A 14,051-nucleotide genomic window follows, 5' to 3' on the forward strand; every position below is an offset into this window, starting at 1 on the left:
CAACAAATAATGTCTCTACTTCTTCAAGGATTGAACTATGGCATAAAAGTCTTGATCATACACTGAACCTCTCTTCTAGGCATCATTCAATCTCTCACTGAAATAAGCTACTGCTCTCCTTTCCTAACTCAAGACTGCTCCTATTGTTGTTCCACTTGCATCACAATCCACTAGAAATACTATTAAAATCTGGTAAAGTTAACATAGGCTACTCAGTCACTTTCCATTTCAACAATTCAAAAATTTATGTTTGCTCTAATGGTCCACTTGAATTCCTTTCGATCTCCCCTCATGGTCTCATTCATAGGGTTAGAAACTGAACTTAATTTTTTGATGAACTTCTAGTAGAAACTAGCTAATCCATGAAATGATCTTACCTCTCCAATGATTTTTGGTGTAGGCCACTCAACAATTGTTTTTACTTTCTCAGGGTCCATCTGCAAATCATCCTCAGATATCACAAATCCCGAATAGACTAATTCATCTTTCATGAAAGTACACTTCTTAAGATTTATCAGCAACTTTTCTTCCCTCAACCTCTACAAAACTTGTCTCAAATGCAACAAATGCTCTGCTTTTGTCTTACTGAAAATCAAGTGTCATCCAAATATACAATAGCAAACTTACCAAAGAATTTCTTCAATACCTCATTTATGAACCTCATGAATGTACTCAGTGAATTAGTTAACCCAAAAGGCATCACCAACCATTCATATAGTCCTTCATTTGTCTTGAATGTTGTCTTCCACTTATCTCCTTCTTTGATCTTGATCTAATGATGTCCACTCTTCAAGTCTATCCTTGTAAAGTATTTGGCTCCGCTCAAATAGTCCATTATGTCATGCATCTTAGGTAAAGAAAACTCGTATTTCACTGTGATCTTGATTATTGCTCTAGAATCGGTACACATTCTCCACTCTCCATTCTTCTTAGGTGCTAATGTTAGACAATTCAAATAACCAAAAGATAATTGAGAGGGGGGGGTGAATCATTTGTCACAGATTACCAAAACTATTAGCAATTTAAACTTTAATACCAGAATATTGCATAAACCAATTAAGCATAAACAATAATCACAAAATAAATACCATTCACACAACACCAAGATTTATACATGGAAAACCTGATAAAGGGAAAAACCAAGGTGGGAAGCCTGCCCATAGTCAGATAATACTTCTGTAGTAAGTATGTGAATTACAATTGAGGGGTGTGCACTTGCAAGAAGGCCAACAACTTAGAGCACACTTCTCATCACAAAAGGAGCCTCACTGACTACATAGAAATCCAAGCTACAATCCGGAGAAGTGTTGAATTGCAAAAGATAACATCTCTTATGCCTGAGTACAGTTTCGGTTTAAACTCGATACTGGAGGACTAAATCCTCTTACATAAACCCACTTTGATCTCCAATGATCGACCAACTCCTCTACCTGAATGATATTACATTCCTTGATTGTGACCTCTAGCATTAACCACAATGATCTACAATGAGATCTTACATCTATTTATATAAAACTCTCAACCATAAAAAATTAGGTCAGCCACCAGACAATAAACCAATTACATAATTGCAAACCACGTCATCCTTAGACCAAACAAATAATATCAACACATAAGACATCCTATAAATACATCAATAGGTCCTATTGACACATTGCATTAAAGTCGGTCCATAACCTAGATCAACTGGGACCCAATATAGGTCCACATGCTACAATAATGATCTTCATTTGCCAAGTCTCGATCATGGTCATCAACAGAATCATGAAACTCCACCAGAAGCTACACCAACACCACTTATGCAATTGATCAAAGATCTCTACCAAAAGCTCTGCCAATGAAACCCTTGTTGAAACCAGAAACTAAGCTTTTAAGAAAGTGGGATAACATTCGATCACCAGACCAAAACTGTAGCATCCTAAAATTGCGACACTTGCAATTTCGACTACATTTGGGTCTTCACGATGGCAGCGCAATGTTGAACCTGAATGGAGACCCCGAAACCTGCTTATGACACCAAAAACTGCATTTTTCTACACCCTGGCCTGATCCCTCCTTGCACCTTGCTGTCCCGGGAGGTGGGATTAGGGTGCCCAGCGCCCTGGTCCCTGGCCCTATTTTGGGCCTGGTCTCTTTTGGGCATCGGGTCTTTAAGTTTGCAATTGGAAAATATTGTTTTCTGGTCAGCCCAAGGTCGAAAAAATCAGTCTATCAGCCCTAATTGACAAATATATAAACTACATTTCCTCTCCCATTTTGAGGAGGAAGGACATATGTGTACAAGAAAGCGCTAGGCAAACATTCAAACATTCAAGCATTCAAGCATTCAAGCATTCCTTCAAGCAATTGAGCATTCTAAGTCTCCATTCAAGGCTAAGTGTTGCATTCAAGACAAGGATTCAACCATTGAAGAGGAGATCACATACAACATACATTACACCTTCACATGTAAGAATACAAACATTCTTACAACAAGGTATCAGTACTTGTTTACATTACAAACATTTACATTTACAACATTCTCATTTCTTGGTTAATTCCAAAACCGGGGTTTGACCTAAAGGCAAACCCCTCATCCCTAACCCCCCAATCGTCCTCTCTTTTCTATGTGTAGGTTGCAGGTATGCGGCTGTAATTGAAGATCTGGAATCCTTGTGCAGAGACAAATAGATCCCCCTTCATTTCGCGGATTTTTTGGAGGACCATGTGTACGCCGGGTGCCATCGTCCTGTCAACTTTCACTCAAATTTGCAGAATAGCACTGTCTCAACATTTTACTGCTAATTTCAGGTCTGCAGCTTCATCCCATATCTCTATCTCTGTTTATAAGCGAATCTTTCTTGCTTTACATGCATTCCTAGTTCAATCTTTCTATCTACATTCTTTACAAAAGAGGGTATCCTTGATGTCTTAACCCTTGAAACTCATTTAGAATCCAATTTTGCATTGTGTGGGATTGGATCTTGTGGGTTTCAACCCCTCTTTTGAATGTAAAGTCTCTCCTAAGTGAAAACCATCAACCCTAGTGACTCTCCCTTCTCTCTCCTTGGAGTTGGGGAGGGGAGAACAACTAGGGTTCGATTTTTCCGCTTTACATTTTGGTGAACCTGACGTGAACATCCTCATTCTGATTATTCATGGTTAGATCTAAAAATTTGCTTCCCTAATTACATTTTTCATGTTTGATCTTTTGCAAATTTTAGAGGTTGATTGCATAAAAACCCTAAAATTTTCTTTTTAGTAATTAAACTTGTGAAATGTTTAATTGTTAATGCTTGTTTCAGATCTACCCTTCTATTGCAAATTGTCAATTCATATTTGTGCTTTAATTCTAAAAATTAAGTGGTTAAATGTCAAAACCCTAATTTTTAAAACCTTCTTGATTCAACCTTTGACTGATAATTTCACTAATCAAGACACCTCCAAATCAGCTGTAATTTTGGATTCCACAATAAAATCACAATATCTTTCATCCCTGAAAATTTGGAAAAAGTTGCAAGGACCGTGTGCACCCCGAGTGCCATCGTCCCCGACATTTTTTCCAAAATTTCGGGAGCTAGATCTTACTGTATTTTTCTGCTAAAATCCAGAATTTTGGTTGATTTTATCAATTTTAACACTTTCAAAATTAAAGTCAAAGTTGGTCTAGCAATTGCTTGGACTGAGGCTTCTAATCGTTCAAAAATCATTGAAATTGAAATTCATATCAAAATTGTGTTTCTTACAGTCCTAAATTTGAAAAATGTGTTAGCATTCATTCGAAATTTCAGTGTTTTATTCAATTTTTTGCAGTTTGTGACTTTTGAAATTAAGTGTTTAATTGCAACAACCTTGATTTCCACTTTCAAATTCGAGTTTTGCATGAAATCGAGTCAACTTTTAAATTTCGAAGCCTGCATTGCTTTCAGTATTCCCTCTAAAATCATAAAATTCAAAATTTCAGTTTCCCCCTCTTTTTCAAAATTCAAATTTTACATTTTTCAACAATCTTGGTAGGGTTCAATTTTGAGATTGCAACTTTAATTTGGCCTATCTACAGATCGTAAAATCACTCAATTTTTTTAGATTAGCTTTAAAATCATCATAACTTTCATCCCTGAAAATTTCGAAAAAAGTTGCGAGGACCGTGTGCACTCCGGTCGCCACGGTCCCGGACATTTTTTTTGAAATTTTGGGAGATTGTCCTAATTGTATTTAACAGCTTAAATCTAGGAGATTGGCTGGTTTTATTGAAATTTTCTACCTCTAAAATTCAAAATCTTCTCTCTCTCTCTTTAGTGCATGACTTTTACAACAATAAGCCCTACTTACACTATTCCCATTAGACGAAGCCTTAGAATTAAGTCTTTCCAAGGTGTGATTACCGAGGAGATAGAACTTAATTTGAATGGCCTTTTTAACAAGGACATGGGTAATTCCTCTAATCCTCTTAATGATGAAGAAGCTCTCCATGAGGTTTCTGTAGAACAACTTTCAAAATTGGATAACCAATTTGATGATTTTCGACAATGGATGTCTCAAGAATACCCTGATAGTGAAGCTCTTTCATTAATTGAGGGTCTAAAACGTATGGTTCAAAGTGATAAGAATGGAATTGATATTTTGCATGGTATTGCACACATTGTGGATTTGAATGTGATGCCTATGAAGAGTTGTGCCGAAACCTTAGGTTATACACAACCTCCTACTCAAGTTAATCATTCTATTGCTAGTATACCTACTTTTACATCAAACATAATGACTACTTCAATACAAGACATTCCTCCTATGATCACCAGTCATGGGGGCAATCCCTCTTCTTCAATCAACCCTCTTCCTTCATTCAATCCAACTTCTTCATTCATTCCTTCAATGAGTGTTCCTATTTCATCTCCACAAATGAACATGACACAAGGGGGCAATTCATTTAACCATTCCATTCCTCCTTGTAGTGTTCCTCCTTTCCAATCATCTCCTATGACTAACTATCATAGTGTCCCACCACCTTACTCTCTACCTTCTTTCAATAACATAACACATCCATCACAATCTAACACATCTAATATGAACTCTTCGACTGAAGCGACCATTAACAATATTGCACAAACTGTCTCTTCTTTACAACAACAAATTGCCTCTATGAATCAATCTAAGTTTAGTGTGCCCACATTTGATGTTGAGAGCCCACTTTCTCTTAACATTGTTCGAGCTATCCCCCCTAAACATGTTGAAATTCCACATTTGGAGCTTTATAATGGTAAGGGTGATCCTCTAACACATGTTAAGACCTTTCAAACAATATGTACTGATTTTGCTTATGACCAAAGGTTGCTTGCAAAACTATTTACTAGAACATTAAGAGATAAAGCCCTACAATGGTATTGCTCGTTGCCTTCTTATTCTATTACATCTTTCGAACAACTTGTAAATGCTTTTATTCAACAATTTCAAAACAATATAAGTCCTAAAGTTACTTTGATTGATTTAATGCATTGTAAACAAGGTGTTAAAGAAAAAGTGACTGATTTCATTGGTAGATATAAGCATTTGTATGCTCAAATTTCTTTTCCAGTACCTAACAATGATATTCAAAGAATCTTTATTTATAATTTACAAAAAGATATTAGAGAAAAACTTCTGTTTTCTGAGTTTACTTCTTTGCAACAGTTGTGCACAACTCTTCACAATTATCAACTGACTGTGAGTCAAATGGAACAAGCAAATCCTATGGCTCTGAGTGATAAGGGTGATAGTAGTCAACAACCATTTGGGAAGTTTAAACCAAACAGAGAGTCCATTAAATTCAATGAAAACATCATCAACAACAATGTTAATGTGGCATCAGGTGTGCCTCCTATTTCTAAGTTTTTCAAGAAAGAAAGAAAGTTTACTCCTTTGAATGAATCATTGCATAGTATTATGAATAAGTTATTGGAACAAAATCTGCTTACTCTTCCTCCTATGAGGCAAATAGATCCTGCAAAGATTAACTCACCCTATTTTGATAACAAATCTTTTTGTCAATTTCTTCGTCAACCTAGGCATGATACTGAAAAATGTTTTGCTTTAAAGGGTAAAATTCAAGATTTGATTGATAATAATACTATCTCTATTTCTGGTGTGAATGATAAAGGCAACACATCTGTAGCTCCTCCTAACCAAAATCTTCAGATTTTTACTGATCCACTGCCTTCTCATACCTCTAATGCGATTGATACTACTGATTCCTCTGTCTCACCTGATGATCTTGTGTCCATGACTCCGAATGTGATTAACTTTTTGGAGCAGCAGAAAATCCCTAAAGAACCTTCCATCACCTTTGATTCTAGTGAAACTATCAGGGCACCTGATGGTCCTTTATATATAGTTGCAAAAGTCAAGAATACACCTTGCCATGGAGTGCTTATTGATCCTTCTTATATGGTTAATATCATTACTGAAGAATTTCCTTTTACTTTGCAATTGAATCAAGTGATTTATGATGAAACAAATGTGGTTGTGAAACTATATGATGCATTTTCTTCTCCTGCAATTGGTTCTATTACATTACTTATTGAGGTCCATAACAAATCCCTTGATGTGGACTTTGCTATTATTCCATCGTCCGAACAATTTCGTGCGAAGCTAGGCTATCCTTGGTTGTCTTCCATGAAAGCTATTGCTTATCCTATTCACAAGTGTTTGAAATTTCCCCATAATGGTGAAGTTGTTACTGTCAATCATAGTCTCTTTAAACCAGCTGAAAGAACTTCTAGCATTCCTATTGATTACTTCTAGCGTTCCTATTGATTATTTTTGGCCTAAACAATTCCAATCTCTTCCTCTGCGAAGTGATCATCTTTTCAAATCTTGTCAAAAGTGGAAGAAAGATATGATCCTATCTCTAAGTGAACCTAGAACACCCAAACTTGACACTCCTATCATTCTTGAGAAGGAAGTTCTTGCTTTGAAAGATAAAACTAATGTCTTTCCTCGAGAAGATTCCCATCCCATCCCTATGGATGTGACTATGCCTATATCTAATAAACTTCCTAAAAGTAGACCTATCCCTCCTCGTCATGATGGACTTGGTCTCCTTCCTAAACCAAATATTCCTCCCTTATATGGAGCAGTTCCTCCTCCTTCCTCTTAAGGAGAGAAGAGATCTTCCTCTTCTCCTATTTTTCAACCTAAGAGACCACAACCTAAACACCCAAGTGATAAGGATGAGAACATTCCTCCTCCTCAATCTTCTCAACTCCCTACTAAGACTAGACAAAATCATTCTGCACATGAACGCCGATGAAAGCGTCATCTTAGAGCTCAGGCAGCTGCTTCTCAAACTTTACAATCTGCAAAAACACGTTCAGCTAGCATTATTCCATTTTCTCCTCAGCCAAAAATTGAGCCGAAATCTCCTAAACATAAGATGCATGATGGTCTTGATCCTGTGTGAGTTAAAGATCCTATTTTTATAAATCTTGATGATGATATAGATGAAAATGTTATTCATGATGAAAATGTTACTCCTGTTCATTCTGATAGTGAATATGAATATGTTGATGTTGATAACCATCTATCTAACGAATTTTCTAAAGCACTTATCCTAGCTCTTAGACAAGAACACCGTGGCTTGGGGTATGAACATAGCCCTTGTTTGGATCTTGTGATAGCTCCATCTGCTGTGTTGGATGTTCCTCCTCTAGCATGTTTCCTACCTTCCCAAAATATTGATCAGCAAGATCGGGGGGTAGATGACGTGCTAGATTAGTTCATTAGCATAGCAGACTCTCTCCTCCTCTCTTTTGTTACTTCTTCTATGTGTTATTCTCATTCTTCTATTTGTTGTCCTTAGTGTTGTCTACTTGAGGATGATGCAAAACATTGAGATCTCTTTTGGTCTCTCTCATGTTGACTCAAAAGACACATGTGTTCCCTTCTTCTAGGTGACCTTCCTTCATTGGGGAATGAAGAACAATTATGCATACATACATATGATATACATGAATTATCATACAGCATACTGACCCTGAGGAAAGCGAAGTCACCTCATGCTTTGTGTTTTGTGTCTATTATCCTTGGGCTTATCTCACACTTGGGGGCTAAATCCTTGTGATAACGTGCTTCTTTCTCATTTCTTATATGTATCACTACCTTAAAGAAATCACCCTCAGTGAGGTGTGTGCGATCGCTTTAACGTAGGGGGGCATACGTCCCGTTTATATCTTTTCAAGATACTTAAAATTTTTTTGACAAATTTAGCTTTGCCTTGAAAATTTTTGATATCTTTCTTGCATGACTCATAGTGAGGGAACCTTACTACTGACAGTCATGGTTCTCCCTCATGATCTTCCCTTTTACTTTGTCAATCGAAGTCGTAAGATCCTTAGTCCACTGGGGGCTTGGTGTATCTTGCCTCCTTGACATGGTGAAAGTTTTTCAAAAGAGGGTATCCTTGCTATCACAACCCTTGAAACTCATTTAGAATCCAATCTTGCATTGTGTGGGATTGGATCTTGTGGGTTTCAACCCCTCTTTTGAATGTAAAGTCTCTCCTAAGTGAAAACCATCAACCCTAGTGACTCTCCCTTCTCTCTCCTTGGAGTTGGGGAGGGGAGAACAACTAGGGTTCGATTTTTCCGCTTTACATCCATGGCGCCCGACGTGCACATGGTCGTAGACATTTTTCCCAAAATTTTAGGAGCGCGATCCAATCATAAAATAAAGCTTAACCCCAAGAAATTGGCGGGAGATTCAATCTTTAGGTCAGCCAAAAGTTGAAATTAAGACCTAGGGTTTCATATATAAGAACTCTCTTTCTTTATTTGAAAGGAGACAAATTTTGGTTTCAAGGACCTTCTATGCAGCGAAAGAGTAGATCTTTGAAGACTTCAACAACATTCAACATCCATCCATCAAGCATCTATCAATTTCATTCATCCATTTAGGGCTTTGAAGGCATTGAAGAACAATAGGGGATTACCGACTGAATATTGGCTTGTACCCCTCCCTTGGGGTTGGGTATGATTTCATGTTGTTTTCATGTCTTTGCATAAGCCTCATTATATCATTTATATTCATGCTTTAGATCACTTTGCATCTTGATTTAGAGCATTTACATTATCATGTACAAGCAATTAGGGTTTACTTTCTAGGTTGCTCTAGTTTGCTTACTTGCATTTTAGGATCTTGCACATACACAAGGTCTGCACACACTACTTTTACAATACAACTTGGCTATTCATGGAGGTGGAAATCACCAAAGCAGGGGTTTGACTAAGGCAAAACCCTATATAGCCGCCCACCATACCTTTTCAGATATAAGTGCAGGTTTCGGGATTCAGACGACGCTGCAAGTTGCAGATCCAACAGAAGTAGACTGAGACGGGACAACACACCAAATTGAAAAGAAAAAGACCAGGACAGGGGAGTGGGGCACCCTAGTCCTGCTAGGACAAGGGTGTTGGGCACCCTGGTCCCTGGGACAGGGGCGCTAGGCACCCTGGTCCTTCTGACAGACAGCATTTCTGATAGTTTTCCAGGTTGCAAAACAACAGTTTCAGGTGCAGAATCAGGACAGTGGCACCCGTGCCCCCGTCCCAAACATTTCCACTCAGATTTTAAGCCCAGGTACACATCTGCATTCTCCTTTTATCCTTGTGTTTACAGCTTTTCATCACTTAATCTCAATCTTGCAATCTTGTTACTAGTTCATACTTTCCTTCTTCAATTTTTATCACTTTATACATGTTTTTGATCTCACTTATAGTTGAGCATTCAGCATGTCCTATTCAAATACCTCATTTAGTCTATCATGTCTTTAAATAACATTAATGGCTATTATGTTGCTCATCATTATGTGACATTGGTAGCTCATTTACTGGGGGCTCATTGTCATTCATGATGGTACAATTTCAAGTGCAATCATATTTTTTTGAAGCAACATAATAGCCTAATTTTTCTATGTTATCTCTTGTTCCTATGGGGTAATAGTGTGGAAATATTGATCATCTTTGCTTTAGAATTCTCTTTTCCTAGATATGGGAGAAGATGTGTATTCTCTTTCTTATCCTACCCACTTCTTGTGAGGAGCATTTTACATACACTAATGTCTTGCTGGCATGAACTCATGTGAGTATGTAGTACATTTTGTTTATGTCTAAATCTCTCCCTAGAAGATTGTGTAAGTCCTTCATCCTTGGGAGGCAATGATCTTTTCTTATTTTTATCTAAGGATCCACTTTTTCCTATTTCGTGGATGGTGTGAACTTTATTACTTGATGTTATTCCTTGTATGCATTTGTTGTTATTTGTTCAAGGATTCTCTCTTACAAGAGGTGTAAGTCCTTGACTACAACCTCTTTTACACTTGGTAAAATACATCCATAATGAATTCACCCTCCCGATTGGGTTAAAAAGAGCATCAAACCCACTTCGATCTCCAATGATCAACCAACTCCTCTACTTGAATGATATTACATTCCTTGATTGTGACCTCTAGCATTAACCACAATGATCTACAATGAGATCTTACATCTATTTATATAAAACTCTCAACCATAAAAAATTAGGTTAGCCACCAGACAATAAACCAATTACATAATTGCAAACCACGTCATCCTTAGACCAAACAAATAATATCAACACATAAGACATCCTATAAATACATCAATAGGTCCTATTGACACATTGCATTAAAGTCGGTCCATAACCTAGATCAACTGGGACCCAATACAGGTCCACATGCTACAATAATGATCTTCATTCGCCAAGTCTCGATCATGGTCATCAATAGAATCATGAAACTCCACTAGAAGCTACACCAACACCACTTATGCAATTGATCAAAGATCTCTACCAAAAGCTCTGCCAATGAAACCCTTGTCGAAACCAGAAACTAAGCTTTTAAGAAAGTGGGATAACATTCGATCACCAGACCAAAACCAACTGACCAAATATGAGCATGAGTATAATGAACAAGCCAATTCCATCACCAGAATATACCAAAGTCTACCTAATCATGTAGGATCCAAGTTAACCAGAAACCACTTAACCTACCAAGACCAAAAGGGTGTCGGTAAAGCATCCAAACAACTAGTGTTGGCATCAATGACAAAACATCAATATAACACATAATCAATTCCACCAAATGGCCAACAATCTCCCCCTTTGGCATTGATGGCAACACTAGATGTGAAAAGCATCTAAGTACCAAGAAATACCAAACAAGTCTCCCCCTATGAAAGACAACCAACAATCTCTTGCATACAACTCTAAAATAAAGACCAAGCTCCCCCTGTAAACAATATCTCTCTAAAGCTCTGAATATATCATTCCCCCTTTCTTTTTATTTTTCATTTTCTTTTTCTTTTCACATCAGTATCACTTGCCCTTCAACATCAATGCCAGAAATCTGACAAAAATATCAAATCAAAAACATAAGCCTTTGAATCACAAAGCTGACTACTCCCCCTGAGCAGTAGCATCCCACATCAATGCCAGAATGAATAGTATCTTTGATAGTGCACGTCGGACTGATGCCAAACCACATCAATCAAATCTCTACCGGAGGGGGAAAAACTCCCAATTTGTCTCTCAGGTACTCAAATGATTCCTTGGGCAAAGGCTTAGTGAAAATATCTACATTCTGCTCTTTAGTGTTCACATAAACTAGTCTAACTTCATTTACTTCCACCTTCTCCTTCAAAAAGTTATACTTGATAGATATGTGCTTTGTTTAAGAATGAAATACTGGATTCTTTGATATATCAATAGCAGCAGAGTTATCATAGTGAATAACCATTGGTGCATCACAATCCACCTTTATATCCTTCAACATTTGCTTCATCCATAAAACTTGTGTACAGTTAGAAGTAGTAGCAACATACTCAGCTTCAACAGTAGATAAAGAAGTACATGACTATTTCTTGCTAATCCATGAAACCAACTTCTTCCCAAGAAATAAATCTCCACCGAAAGTAATTTTCTAGTCATCACCATCTCCAGCCCAATCAGCATTTGTATATGCACATAAAGTAAAGTTATCACTCTTAGGGTACCACAAGCCATATTCTGATGTACCTTGCAAGTATATAAAAATCCTTTTCACTGTCGTCTCATGATTTTCTCTAGGATCACTAGGAAATCTTGAAACAATACAAGCAACATTCATAATGTCAGGCCTAGTCTAAGTCAAATAAAGAAAACCTTCAATCATAGATTTGTATCTTGTAGGATTTACTAGTGCAAAAACATCTTTTCTTGTCAATTTCTCACTTGTAACCATAGGAGTACTTACCGGTTTATAATCTCCCATACCAAATTTCTTCAACAATTTCTTAGCATATTTATTTTAAAAGATGACAATACCTTTGTCAGTCTGAGTAATCTGCAAACCTAAAAAAAAATTCATCTCACCAATCATAGACATCTCAAATTCTTTCTTCATATTGTTAGAAAATTCTATGCATAACTTATCTTCATCTCCAAAAATAATGTCATCAACAAGTACTTCAATAATCAGTATATCAGCATTAGTGATCTTATAATATAAATCATTTCCAACACTGCCCTTAGTAAAACCAAGCTTCAAAACATATTTATCCAACCTTGCATACTGAGCTTTAGGTGCTTGTTTCAATCCATATAAAGCTTTCCTTAACCTGCAAACCATATATGTATCATCTGATAGTAAAAAACCAACATGTTGCTCAATATAAACTTCCTCATCAAGATCCCCATTCAAAAATTCAAATTTAACATCCATCTGATAAACCTTGTATTTTTTATAAGCAGCATAGGCAAGAAATAATCTTACAGCTTCAATCCTAGCTACAGGTGCAAAAGTCTCTCCATAATCAATCCCTTCCTTCTGAGAATATCCTTTACAAACCAATCTAGCCTTATTCCTTATAACTTGACCATCCTCATCCATTTTATTCCTAAACACCCATTTAGTTCCGATAACATTTTTATTTTTAGGCCAAGGAACCAAGGTCAATGTGTTATTTTTCTCAATCTGATCTAATTATTCTTCCATAGCTTTCAACCAATATTCATTTTTAGTTGCCAGTCTTCTTCTTGTCATCACTCCATTGCTCTTATCCCCAATGATTTGTTCTTTTGAATGATTCAATCTCACATACCTAGGAGTCTTCTGACTTTTTGTTCCTCTTCCCTATTCTTTAGTTACTGTAGAATTTTCTGATACTACCAGAGTAACTGGATCAACTCTCTATTTTGGTAAACGTGCTACCAGTTCAAATATAATCATTTTGACTGTCGGTTCCTTCTCATAAACTCTGGTTTGACTTATGTTTAGCTCATCTACTTTGTGTTGGCAATTGACACTCTATTGGTTGGTTTCATTATGTTGTCATTGATGACAACATGATTTTGGGTTTCGGGTTCATATGGTGTACCGACAAGCAATTCACAAACTCTACACCAACACCAACACCGATAGGATAGAAGATTTCTTTAGTCACCATAAATGCAGGCCGACATGGTATAGTAAAGGATATCAGTATTGGAGGCTGACACATCTTGGATCAGGCATTAGCAACTTGGTTTAATGCTTATTCATTTATGTTATATGGCCGACATATAATATGATATTTTATATATCATTGTAAGCTGACATAAGGCATAAATTTGTATAAGGTATATAGGGGAGATTGATTAGATCATAAAATACCTATCTCCCTGCACACTCCTAGTTTTCATAGGACCACACAAATCAGTATGCACAAGATCAAGTAAGTTGTCAGCTGTGAAAGATTTACCTTTTAAGGTTGAGGAAGACATTTTCCCCAGTTGACATTCTCTGCACAAAGGATTTTCTAGTTTGCTCAGCATCGACAGTCCTCTAACTGCCTTGATCTTACTAGCCTTCATAATGTTATCAAAGTTTACATGGCAGAGTCTCCTATGCCATATCTAGCTATCATCAAACTTAGCCATAAGACATGTACTTATGTTTGCATTTAGCTGAAATAAGTTACCTTTGGTCTGCATACCGGTGGCCATCAAATCACCATTCTTTCCTTTGAGCACACTCCATTTTTTAATTCCAGAGTGAGTCCATTGTCATT

Source organism: Cryptomeria japonica, chromosome 7 (genome assembly GCF_030272615.1).
Source record: "Cryptomeria japonica chromosome 7, Sugi_1.0, whole genome shotgun sequence".
NCBI lineage: Eukaryota > Viridiplantae > Streptophyta > Pinopsida > Cupressales > Cupressaceae > Cryptomeria > Cryptomeria japonica.